This window comes from Eschrichtius robustus, chromosome 8 (genome assembly GCF_028021215.1).
Source record: "Eschrichtius robustus isolate mEscRob2 chromosome 8, mEscRob2.pri, whole genome shotgun sequence".
NCBI lineage: Eukaryota > Metazoa > Chordata > Mammalia > Artiodactyla > Eschrichtiidae > Eschrichtius > Eschrichtius robustus.
The window spans coordinates 67,660,915-67,674,090 of NC_090831.1; the positions used below are offsets into that span (position 1 = coordinate 67,660,915).

At 42.4% G+C, this 13,176-nt stretch overlaps 1 protein-coding gene across 12 annotated transcripts in view; it reads left to right on the forward strand.

The window, feature by feature from the left end:
- Positions 1-6,591: 6,591 nt before the first annotated feature.
- The window catches only part of ICA1 (islet cell autoantigen 1), a 141,481-nt gene continuing 134,896 nt past the window's right edge, over positions 6,592-13,176 (forward strand). For 8 of the 12 annotated variants that reach the window (XM_068550593.1, XM_068550599.1, XM_068550592.1 and 5 more), the window contains exon 1: positions 6,592-6,685. The gene's annotated coding sequence lies outside the window, so the exon portion shown is untranslated. Of the gene's footprint in view, positions 6,686-8,581; positions 8,774-13,176 lie in introns of all 12 variants that reach the window. The other 4 variants (XM_068550595.1, XM_068550598.1, XM_068550594.1 and 1 more) reach the window with 2 other exon arrangements.

A 13,176-nucleotide genomic window follows, 5' to 3' on the forward strand; every position in this document is an offset into this window, starting at 1 on the left:
TGGGATCTTTCGTTGGGGCCTGCGGGCTTCTCTCTAGTTGTGGTGTGTGTGTTTTCTCTCTCTAGTTGTGGCATGCAGGCTCCAGGGAGTGTGGGCTCTGTAGTTGTGGCGCGAGGGCTCCAGAGTGCGTGGGCTCTGTAGTTTGCAACACGTGGACTCTCCAGTTGAGGCAAGCGAGCTCAGTAGTTGTGGTGCGCGGACTTAGTGCACTTAATTTCTCTGTGCAGATAGTAAGGGTAATTCAGGTGAAGCATGGGCCAAACGTTTGGTTTAATCATGGAGTAAGGCTGAATTAGGACTATAACCCCTATTTCCTAATTCCCAATCATATGCACTTTTCCCCTTCTACTTTTAATGCCATCACTAACTTGCTTTGGCAGAGACTGTTAATCATTTCTCAAATATTTATTTTTTTTTTCTTGCCCAGCTGAAGACTATATTTTCTAGCTTCCTTTACAGCAAGGCATGGCCATGTGACCAGGTTCTGGCCAATAGGATGTGACTGAAAAACATGCGTGTAACTTGGGTCATGCCCTTGAAGGAAACACACCCTCACCCTTGCCTTCCCCCTTTCCCACAGGTTGGAGCCTCTTTGGCCATGCAGTGAGGGCAATACTTTGAGGATAACAAAGAGGCTGAATCCCTGACCACCTGATCTGCTGTACTGACCTGGTCCACCTGAGTGGATTGTTTTATGAGAGGGAAATAAGGTTCAATATTGTTTAAGCCACTATATTCTTTAGATATTATTATAGCCCAGCCTTTATCCTAATTAATCCATCTCCCCTATGATGTTGGATTATATCTTAATATCTCATGAAGTTTATATTCTAAAACAATGATTCTCAATCTGTGAGTCACAGGACTGTGATAGTCTTTGGTGTTAATACAAAGGATCATGGGATTTGGTTCCCAAACAAGTAGTGTCTGCAGACAAAACACCTGCATGACAAATAAAGACTGCAACTTTGAAATACATACGATGTGATTATATAATAAAATTTATTCAAAATCATTAATGAATTTCTTGAGATGCAGGTATGTTGGTGATGAAACTTTTAGCTTTGTACATCTGAAAAAGTCGACTTTGCTTTTTAATATTTTTTCACTGGTAACTCTAGGTTGATTTTTTCCAACAATATTGTTGGAGAGGAATGAAGAAGGATAGGAACAAAATTGAAGGACTGACATTACCTGACTTCAAGACTTACTATAAAGCTACAGTGAATAAGACAATGTGGTACTGGCAAAAGAATAGACAGATCAATGGAACAAAGTCCAGAAATAGACACTTGCACTTCTAGTTATCTGATCTTTGACAAATAAATAAAGGCAGTTCAATGGAGAAAGGATAGTCTTTTCAAGAAATGATTGCTGGAACAACTGGACATCCACAGGCCAAAATGTGCATCTAGACACAGACTTTTTACCTTTTGCAAAAATTAACTCAAAATGGATCATAAACCTAAATGTAAAACAGAAAGCTGTAAAATTTCTGGAAGATAACATAGGAGAAAGTTTAGATAACTTTGAGTTTGGTGATGACTTCTTAGATACAACTACAAAGGCATAATCCATGGGAAAAAAATGGGTAAATTGGATTTCATTAAAATTAAAAACTTCTACTCTGCAAAAGACACTATCAAGAGAATAAGAAGACAAGCCACAAACTGGAAGAAAATATTTTCAAAAATACATCTGATAAACGACTGTTATTTAAATTATATAAAGAAATCTTAAAATTCAACAATAAGAAAATGAACAACCCAGTTAATAAATGGGCAAAAATTCTGAACAGACACCTCACCAAAGATGGTATACAGATAGCAAAAAAAGTATATAAAGAGATGATCAATGGGATTTCCCTGGTGGTCCAATGGTAAAGAATCCGCCTTCCAATGCAGGGGACGCAGGTTTGATCCCTGGTTGGGGAACTAAGTTCCCACCTGTGCACAGAGAAAGAGAGATACCAAAGACCTAGAGAGTTCCATCCTAATCTTTCAGTTAAGTCCTGTTCCTTATTAGACAGTGACCCTTTGAGGGGGTTATTAGCCCTAAATCTGCCAAGACCAAGGCACGGCTATGAACTCTGGGCTAAGGTTTGCCCAAACCCCAGCACAGTTCCTAGTGAGAAGCAGGATTATACTGGATGGCACATGATAAAACGAAAATCTCCACCTGCAGTGAATGAGGTGTCCCTTTTTGATGCTATCACCAGCATTTTTCTTGCAGAAGTTCCAGTGAATGGCACTGGGGTGGAGGTGTGGGAAGCTGTATTATTTGTACATAAATCTAAGCTGGTGTGGCAATGAAAAGAATTACCTTTCTCCTCAGTGTAAAATAAGCCTCCTCTCTTCATTGTAGCTTTAATTTTGAAGGGAAAGGAAGTTATTAATTAACAAAAGCTAATGCTTTTAATTAAACATTTGTTCTATTTTTACACGTGCACACAAATTTGCTTAAAGATATAACTAAACCTGCTGAGAGTATAATAGAAGCTTTGTTTTGCTATGTAGAGAGCACAACTGATCACAAGAATTAAACCAAAATTGGTCAAGATATTTAGTACATATTCTTGAGTACATCTAATATCTGTATTACCCAATACAGTAAATAACTTTATTTTTGCCAATAAAATTTAGCTTCACCCTTCTTTAAATTTCTATCACCGATAAAAATCAGACAACAAATTTAATAATAATTTTTAAAATGTCATTTTTTTCCAAAATTTACTTTAAAGATTATCTAATTTTAATCTCCTAGTAACTCTGAAGAAAAAGCGTTTTTCTTATTAGTGAACTGAGCTTTTGAGAGATTCGCATGTATAGCTCTTATTAAACACATTGATAATAATAATAGCTTAAGCTCTATCTCAGCAGCTTACTGTTGGACAGGTACCAAGAGTATAGATGATGCTGTCAAAGATGAGTCAGAAAATAAAAGGATTTCAGAGCTGTAGAAAACTGTAAATATCTGCCTGGATGAATGGTAGAGCACATATTTGCATCACGGTGGCCATTCACCAAGAGGCACAAGGGCATTCTGCCTCACTTGCTCTTGTTGGCTGGGAGCCTAAGGAGCATTCAGAACATTAAAAATATAAACAGTGCATTAAAATATATCATATTATATGTAGATGAATAATTTGTGTCTATATATATCCATATTTACATTTTAATGCATGTATATAAGTTGATATGTATGTTTTCTTTTTCTCTCCAGTCCTCAGCAAACACCAGTCTACTTTCTGTCTCTATAGGTTTCCCTATCCTAGATTTTCATATGAATGGGATCATATAATACATGGACTTCTGTGGCTGACTTCTTTCACTTAGCATGTTTTCAAGGTTCATCCAAGTCACAGCATGTATCAGTATTTCATTCCTTTTCGTGGCCCAATAATATACCACTGCAGTATATTTTGTTTATTCATTCATCCACTGATAGATAGTTGGATTGTTTTCACCTTTTGACTATTTTGAATAATGTTGCTATATGTGCAAGTTTTTGTGTGGGCGTAGGTCATCATTTCTCTTGGATATATATGAAGGGGTGGAATTTCTGGGTCATATGGTAACTCTAGTTAATCATCTGAGGAACTGCTAGACCATTTTTCAAATTGTCTGCATCCTTCTACATTTCCACCAGCAATGTATGAAGTTTCCCATTTCTCCACATCCTAGCTTGGATATACCTTTAAACAATATTGCTTTGCTAAGAATGGTGGGATAGAAGGAGAGGAGGGCAACACCCCGAGGACCTAGTAGAGGCCACACAGCCTTGGACAGCCTACTTTCCAATTCTTTTAAGGTGAGAGAAAATAATCTCTATCTCATTTAATCCACTGTTATTCTGGGTCTCTGTTAATGGCAGCCTAACACAATTCCTAATTCATGTGGTCCTGTTAACACATCTGGAAACTGGGAAGCCCTCAAAAAAATCATTGAATCTGTACGGATTTTTTCTGTGGAAAAGTTTCTTTGTGATCCTGTTACACTCAGGAAAATGCACATTATTTCTTTCACAATTTAAGATTCCATCATTCAATAGCCGTTCTCTTCTTAGAAATTGTTTCCGGTTCTCACTAGCACCTTGTGGGTGCTCTGCAAGGTTGAAACAACAACTTGATACCCGGAAACAATGGAAGTGTTACAGATGGAGCAGTTTTTTAAATGGGAAGGAAAAGCACTCACTGTGGCGATGTAGGATGAGCACCAGTTTATTATTTTCTCCCTCAAGTATTATCCCAAATGTTAGGACAACACAAATAATGATGAAAAGTCATTTAAAGCTTTATCTTAAACTCTAGGAGCCCAAGGAATCTCAGTGCCATGTTGACTAGACAGTATCACATGTCTGTTCACTTTTAGACATTGTCTTAGAAACTGCTTTTAGCCTCCATGATAGGTTATTAGACTCATGGCCCAGGTTTCCACCTTGGCCTTTTGTAAGGTAAAAGGAAACCTGAGTAATTAGTTCCATAAATCAGCTTTCTTGCTCACTTCCCCCAGTGCCTGTGTTCTAATTATCTGCATTTTGAGGAGATATTTTGAACACACAAGCAACCTGCCATGCTACTGGCTCTAGATATCTAGATTTGGCTCATTAACAAATGTAAGTATCTGCCACAAAGCCAGCCTTTGATAAATAGGGTTTCTAACACGTTTTCATGTAACTAGTAAATCACCATTGGTGGAAAGGAGAACATTAGAATCAGGAAATGTTGTGATTTATTTCTCTGTCAATGCTGTGATTACTGATTGATACATTCAGCCAACATTTATTGAGCACCTACTATGATAGAAATAGCACTTCATTCTGTTAAAAATAATCTGTTTCTTTTAAACTCCCTAAACTAGGTTTTAACACATAAGTTAATGGTACTTGGAATCAAATATTTTAAAAGAAAATATCTTAATCATCTCTCTTATGCAAGGAATGTTTTTTTTCTCATTTTAAAAGGATTTTTTTCCTTTTTTCCTTTTCACAAACAGGATAATCATTTGGCTTGTGTTGTCAACACATTCATTTGAATGCTTCTTATAAATGCCAAATATATAGGAGCAATGTTTTTCTCTCCCCAAATTTCTCCTGAATCTCAGGTTTTTATCAATTTGCTATTTTGTAGATCCTATTCATCAGTATTTGTTTATTCATAACCATTTCTCAAGGCCTTGATATTTGCTCAGCTCCATATTTTGTGCCCTACTGGGACAGGCTCAAATCCATCTGTGACAAACAGAAGCCTCAAAGAATATATCCAAAGAATAATGTCAACTTTAAAGGTTATATAAATTCCTGGAGCTGTACCATCGTATTACCTTTCTATTAAAATGTCAACATCTTCTCCTATACCTTTTCTCTTTGCATCTTGGTCAGACACCTTTCTACCTTGAGATTAAACTAAATCTCTTGGTTCAGACAACCCTGGATTCAAACTTCTGCTCAACATCCTATTGGCTGAATGCCTTTATGGTACTCTGGGCAGTGTTTTCATCTGTAAAATAGGGATAATACTCTACCCACAGGACTGGGTTGCTGTAAGGATTAAATGTAAAGTATACAGCATATGCCTGGCACATAACAAGCAGCCCATTCTTGTCACCTGTGAATTTCAGACTTGTTTGTATCATTACTCAATAATCATCTTTCGTTCCACCCTGTTAAATTGTTTCAATCAGTGACTATTCAATGAACTTTTAAATAAATATATAACATAATCAGGGATGAGTCATAGCACACTGGGACTGCTTTTCAGCATAGATGATTTTAGGAAGCAACTATTCCAACACCTTTTCTTCATGTGATCACTGCAGGGTACTCAAAAAAAGAATGGTTTGGTTCTTTCCCGATAACAAAGAATAGGAGAAGATAAAATTACTATAAGCGTCAGTAACTTAAGTATAAAAGATATATGAATATATGGGAATGAAAAATATATATACATATACAGTTGGTTTTTTTCACAGAGCCTTTTTACTTTAAGCCCAAACTTGATTCCCAGGTACAGGGCTCTGTAACTTTTCTTGGCATTGAAGTCATGAAGTCTCCTGTCCTCTAAAGCCACGGCAATCTACAGTGGAAGCAAGCAGCACGCGCTAAGCACAGCACAGTGGGAACCCTGGGGCGTTCGCTGCTGCTCCCACCTGTCGGCCAGGTCATTGTGACGCAAATGCTTTGGACACGTGGAACACCTGCGGGAGAGCAGGGGCGGGGTCACCCTGGGCGGCAGATCCGAGCGGGGTGTACCCCAGGAGATGGGGGTCGAGGAAAGACCCCAGGGAATAGAGAGAGGGAGACTCACTCCCCCCATCCCGGACCCGCCCCAAACAAGGTGAGGCCATCGCCCCCTCCCTCCTCGGGGTCCCTGGGTCTTGCTGGGAGGGGTCGCCCGCCGCGATTTTTCGGAGAGAGAAGCGGGGAGGGGAGACGACGGCGGGGCCCCGGCCCCGGGCGCTCACGGAGAGGCGAGAGCGCCCGCTCCCCCCGGCCGCTGCGCTGCGCTGCGGCGCTCACGGGTTCCGCCGGCTGCTATTCCGGCTGGCGGCGACCGCCGCAGGAAGGGCCGGTTCCTGCGCTCCCTCCGCCCCCTTCCCTCGCCGTCTGCTGACGCCGACGTCGGATGAGGGAGCTGGAGGGACGCTCGGATCGCTGCCGGGAGGCTCCTAGGGGCCGGGGCTCCGAGGTACCTGCCCTACGGGGCCGTGGCGAGGGCGAGCTGGGCGGGCTGCAGGCTGCATTGGGAGACGCCCGGCAGCCGGGGCGGTCGGGGGCCTGGGGCTGCCAGCCCTCCGCGGGCACCGGTGACAAGCAGGTCGCCTCCTCCTGCCCCCCTATCCCTGTTCGAGAACTGCCGCAGCCCCTTCCCCTTCCCCGCCTCCGCCCTGGGGCCTGGGAAGGTCTGGAGGATGCGCGCGCGCCTCGAGAGCGCGCGTCAGCCCCGGTGGGGCGCGGAGGGAAACATTCCGCGCTCCAGCCCCATCTGTGGACCCGGCGTGTGCGGCACCCCTTTCCCCGCCGGCCCACCCCACCCACGCCGTGCCTCGCCTTCCCAACGCCTCCGGCCCCAGGACCCCGAGGTCCCTCCTGGGCAGGGACTTGCGTCCGGGGCTGACTTGTTGACGAGTTCACCTGCCGCGGCTCCTGGTGTTTGCTTTTTCTCTTCCTTTTGCCCATCTTTGGCGGAGGTGGCAGGGAGCAGATGGGGACTCTCTATAACCACTAGTACCGGGAGGCCTGAGCTTGAACTCCCTCGGGCGAAGTGCTCACCAACCTCGGACCCGACTGGAGCGAGAGTCTCTAAGCAGGCCAGGTCCTTGCAAACCCTGGCGCGCCCGTTTCCTTTGGGTGCTGCTGACACCGCCTTTCCTGCCTCGCGGCTATCGCAGCTCCTGCTTCCTCTAGAAAGGAACATATCCTGTTACTGCGTCTGCCTTTGCCCGGAACGGCTCCCCATTAACGTTTCCCATTGCCTTTTTACTTGGAGTGCCCCGAAGGCCCCTCAACTTCTCTTTGGGGGTCTTAAAAATAGTGCGTGCGCCCTTTCTCTGGCGAAAGGCATTAACTGGCTGGTTGGGGGAGAGTTATAGTTCAAAAAGGGAATCAGGTTCTTTTCTGTTTAGATAGCATAAAAAATTATCACGAGAAAGGGTGCTGGGTGGCAACCTTAGTAACTGAGATCTGGTAACTTTATAAAAATTATCAGGGCCTGGAAAATGTACCACCAGCTGGTTTGAAAATGTTATTGAATGTAGGAAGAAACGCACGCAAGGCATTGGCTATAAATTATGACTCATTGCAAACATGTTCATGTCTAAACATTTCAGTAAAGCCTCGCCAGAAAAATATCAGGTTGGTTTCTGTGGACCTTTAGTTTAGTTTTTCTGAGATCTGAACTGTTCCTTGAGGTGGGGGAATGAAATAGGAAATGCTTATTAGTTTGAAATCAGTGCTCCAGACTCAATTTCTTACCTTCTGTTTAAAACACACATTTTTTTACTTTTAAGTGAGTTTTCAAACCATTTTTTTTGTTCTTGTTTACTGTCTTAGGTTGCAGTCTTTATTTTTGAAACATCATGTGTAGAGAATACCATAGGGGCAAAATCAGTTTATAATGCTTAATACTTCGATTATCATTGTTTGGTTTCAGACTGCCATGTATATATTTAATTTAAGGAGATGTAGCTTTCTAATTGGATCTTTTTTGCATTACACAGGTAAAGAGTTGTACTGTTATTAAAGATGAACCTTTAGAAAATGACAATTAAGCTACTGAGTACTCATTATAATAGCAGAGAGACCCAAGGCTAAAAAAACTGACCTTGGACACTCCATCCATAGGGCATTAAATGCGAAAGACACTGGATGGTAAATGCCTAGCAAGTTTATTTTATAGCTGTCTTTCCTTCATTTCATCCACCTGAGACGCTATCTGACTGCTTTCTCTGAGCATCTTTATTACCATGCATTTCTCTCCACATCAACCTTATGAAAAATATGGAAAATTTTGTTACTCAAAAGAAAACCTTCAAAACTGCTGCATTTTCAGTGTATTTGACTAAACAGTACATTTTTTTTTCAGGTGCAGGCAGTTTTATCAGAGGAAGAGAAGTGTGGCAACTGTGAAATGACAAGGCAGGGTAAACCTGTATTGGTGTGAAGTTTTAAGTTATAGAAACCTCATACAGGAGAAGGCGGTGAAGTTAATAGGCCACAAGGATCAGGAAGAATTTTTCCTCTTTATTGTTTGAGCCCCACATCTAGAAGCCTGAGGGTAGGTGGCAACATTTAGGATCAGTGCACCGGCTACTAATGTCCTTTTTATTCCATCTGCACTATCAGATTTATGGGAACCATGAACAAAGGTGCTATCTGTATGTTTTTGTCCATGAGGCAACATAGATCACTAATTAATTAACCTCATTCCCATCGTCACCCCCATCCAGAATCTGCCTCAGCAAAACCTTTAACTCAAATACCGATACATACAGGAGAAACATTTTTTTCCTCAAGCTGTCACGTTTTATACCACTATCATATTTAATGCCATGGAGGATGGGCAGAGGACAGGTTTTGGATCCCAATAGAGCAGAATTGGAACCCCAGCTGCAACACTTAATTAGCCATGTGACCTTGAGCAAGTTACTTAAGCTTTTTAGGTCATTACTTCCTTATCCATAGACCAAGAAAATCCACCTTGTGGGGCTGTGGTGGGAATTAGACATAATATATATAAAATGCTTTTCACAGTAAATAGGACTCAAGTAGTAGCAGTAAATTATTCTTTCACATGCTAAACATATGTGCTGTCTATATCTGAAAAGAATGCTACTGCCTTTCCTCCATGATAAAGAATCCATCCCAGTTGGTTTTGGGTAGTTCAAGTAATATTGGTACCAATACTGAGAGCTTGGAGAATCCATTCCAGTTGGTTTTGAGTAGTTCAAGTAATATTGGTACCAATACTGAGAGCTTGGGCTTTATGAAATCCTCCCTGAAGTTGGGGAATGCAATCTGTGGTCGAGGAATAAAGCAAAGCTAATTTGTTCCAGTGGGGGTAGATCTTCCAAACCCCTGCCACTCAAATGTGATCCACAGACCAGCAACATTGGCTTCCCTGGGGAGCTTGTAAGACATGCAGAATCTCAGCCCGCCCTCCCCCTACCCATGTCCACTGAATAAGAATCTACATCGTAACAAGATCCCCAAGCGATTCATGTGTACATTAAAGTTTGAGAAGCACTGTCCTAACCTGGTATTTATCAAACTTTTGTGTCTGATAGCATCATTTGAAGGCTTGTTAAATGTGGCTTCCCAGCCTGGATTCTTCCATCTGCTGTTAACACCTCAGGTGGCTCTGATGCTCAGGGTTCTCCCACTAATCTTTACGAAACACTGCATCAAGCTCTTTATCCAGCATAGTGCCCTAAGACGGGCCTTTGCCCTCTTTAACAAAGCATTTTGGCAAACGTGATCTTTGATATTCAACCCCCTTTGAGGTAAGTAGGTATTATAATCCCCATTTATCTGCTAAGAAAATTAGGACTACAGGCATGATTTGCCCTGGATAATGCATATGGTAGAACTGCCTTGAACCTGTATAAATCCTGGTTGACCATGCTTTCACTACTCTAGCATCCAAATTAATGCACTGTAAGTAATTTCAAATACTAATGAATCTCTCCAGGACAGAGATGACTATAAGGCGTTTTATACATTCTTTTAAGTCAAAGCCTCTCTTCTCTGTGACTGTAGTCCAGTTACTTAGGATAAGTAACTGATTTTGAGCTTCATCCATAAAATGAGGATGATGTCCACTGGACAGTGTTGTCAGAATAAGCATACTGTGCACGAAGCATTCATGTCAGTGTCTGAGAAGTGGTAATTCCTCAACTAATGGTAATTGCTTGTCTCAGTGTAAACCTAGTGCGAGAATGAGTTCATGGAAAGCTGAGAAAATGGCATTGCTCATGATAGGAAGTCTCTCCTCCTAAGTCAGATGATGTCATTCATCAGGCCTTTGGCCAAGTCAGAGAAGTGGGGTCACTACTCAGTTTTCAGCAAGCATTTATTATGTGTGTGCTATATGCCATGCATTGTTCCAGAACTGGGAATCCCAAGACAAGACCCAGACTCTACACTGCTCTGGAGGAGCCTGCAGCCTAGTGAGGGAGATCAAGGGGTCAGATGACAATTACATTTCAGGAAAAGCAAGGAGGGAATGAAGCCCAGGGCAGAAGCACCCAACCCAGACAGGAGAGAGAGCAGAGAAAACCTGAGAAGATTTGTGGAGGAGGTGACCCTTGAGTTAAGCCTTAAAGGGCCAGTAGGAATTTGGCAGGTCAGAAAAGGTTGGGAGTGGAGAGAGAGAGTTCACCACATAGTACCCAGGTATACAAAGGGAAAGAATACTGGCAAATAGTCCTCATGCCTGGAGCCCAGTGTGCATGTGTATCCCTTATTAGCTGAGTGACCTTGGGCAAGTTTGATCACCTGTGAATTGAGAGGCTTAAATGTATTAATCAGGGTAAGCACAGGACTGATTTCAATTACGTGCTGGATAGTCATGGAGAGGTGGTAGAGGTATTAGTAGAAAATAAGGGACTGACATTAAAAAGTCATTAGAATTAGAGGAAATTAAAGAGGTCAATTTTAGAATACATTTAACAGAAAATACATAGAATTAAAAGAGAGTGACTGAAAAAGACAACTGAATGCAATGCATTACTGTGGGTGGGAAACACGAGGTATATGTATTCAGTGATGGACCAATGAATATATAGATAATGGTGTATTGCTAGCCCTGAGAGTCTAGACTTGAGAGTGGGAAGTTCCTTACATTCTATGGTGTATTTGTACAACGAGTGACTATAAAGTTTTGCAGCTATTTTCCCAGAGCACACATTAAAATCCGTCATCGTGATCTCTCACACCCAACCACTTCTCTGTTGCCAGAATAGGGCATGGAAACCTAATGGTACGTGGGGGTAATCCAGCCTTCTCTGCATGTTTCTGGGGTAGCGCATCCTAAGCCAGGGACCAAGGAGCTAATTGTGATAAATGGTGCCCCCCCCACTTCTTATGGGTAGGAACCCTGATAGCCGCCAGGAGTCTTCAGCAAGGTTTTGTTGTGCACAAGCACCGTGGTGGTAATGGATTTGGGGCTAACACAGCGCCTGAGCCTGTGATTAGGAGAGATTGTTTTTATAGAAACCAAGCCCATTATCCAATCCCTTTGGTCCAGGAGTAGAGTGGAGTGCTTAGAAACAGGAGTTCAGAAGTCAAAAGCAGCCTTGAATTTACTAGTTGTTGACTTTGGGCAAATTATTTCACTTTCTAGCTTTTTTTCTCACTTGCAAAATGGGGTTGTATCCCCTTCTGGTGTGGGCATTAACTCTCCGTGCTTCACACATGTAAAGTGCCCCGTAAATGGTAGCACAAAATTATTGCCCTTTGTCCAGCACATATTTGCTAAAGGCCTGCTGTGTTTCAGGTTCTGTGCTTGATGTAAGGAGGCAAAGATGAACGAGTTAGGGTCCCTGCCTTCAAGGGACTTCCAGACTAGTGTGGGGCATGCAGATGTAATCAGCTCATTGCAGGAGAATAATGGGAGTGCAAGGCACCACTAGCATCAGTGTGGGGCAGTTAATTCTTCGGTGGGGAGGACAGGAGTGGGAGGCCCCTGGGGAGCAGAAGGGCAGGTGTTGGGTTGGGGAAGACTTCATGGAGGAGTTGACACTTGAGAGTCTTGAAATAAGATGTAAGTTTGGCCAGTTGGACAAAGGAGGGGAGGTCGTTTCAAATGGAGGGAAACTTTGCAAAGCCTTGAAATGAGTGTATTCAGGAAAGTTCTAGCATTCTGAAATGACCAGAAGGAATAGTTCTGTGTGAGATAGAGTAAACATTTTTGGAAAGGGGCCAGAATGTGAAGGGGCTTGGGTTTTTTGCTGCAAAGTTTGGACTTTCTCTAGCGACAAGAGAAGGCAATTAAAGCGTTTTGAGTAGGAGGGTGGTATGATTAGATTTGCATATTATAGAAATAGTTCAGACCATGGTGTAAAAGATTGGAGTGGGCAGATACAGGGATGGTTTTGCCTCTGAAGGCCTAGACTAAGCCCTGGCTGTGAATCTAGAAAGGAGAAGATGTATTTAGTAGCCTTTTAGGAGGTAGAATGGAGAGAACTTGGAGACCAGCGGCTAAAGATGAGAAAGAAGTCAAGTTTCCAACTTGGGCCACTCAGTAGATTTTGTGCTGGTAATTAACATAGGGACCATAGAAAGAAGAAACATTTGTGGGTGGAGATGGAGAGAGAGAATTTTAGTTTTAGAGGTGCTGAATTTGAAGTGCCTATCGGACATCCAGGTGAAGATGACCATAGGGAAATGGAGATTTAAATACCTCTCCAGAGCACCAAATCCACATTTTGATCCCCCTACTGTAGTCTCTGGAGAGGTGTTTAATTCTGGAAGTCGTTGGCATACAGCTGTTGGTTGAAGCCACAGAAGTGGATTAAATCACCTAGAGAGAGCAAGTAAAGTGTAATAGAAGACGGCCAAGGTTGGAACCTTGTAGAGCAATGATATTCAAGACGTGCACACAGAGGGAAAGGAGCTAACAAAGGAAACTGAAAAGTTACAAAAGTGTAGAGAGTGTTTTCTGAGAAGTCAAGGAGGGGA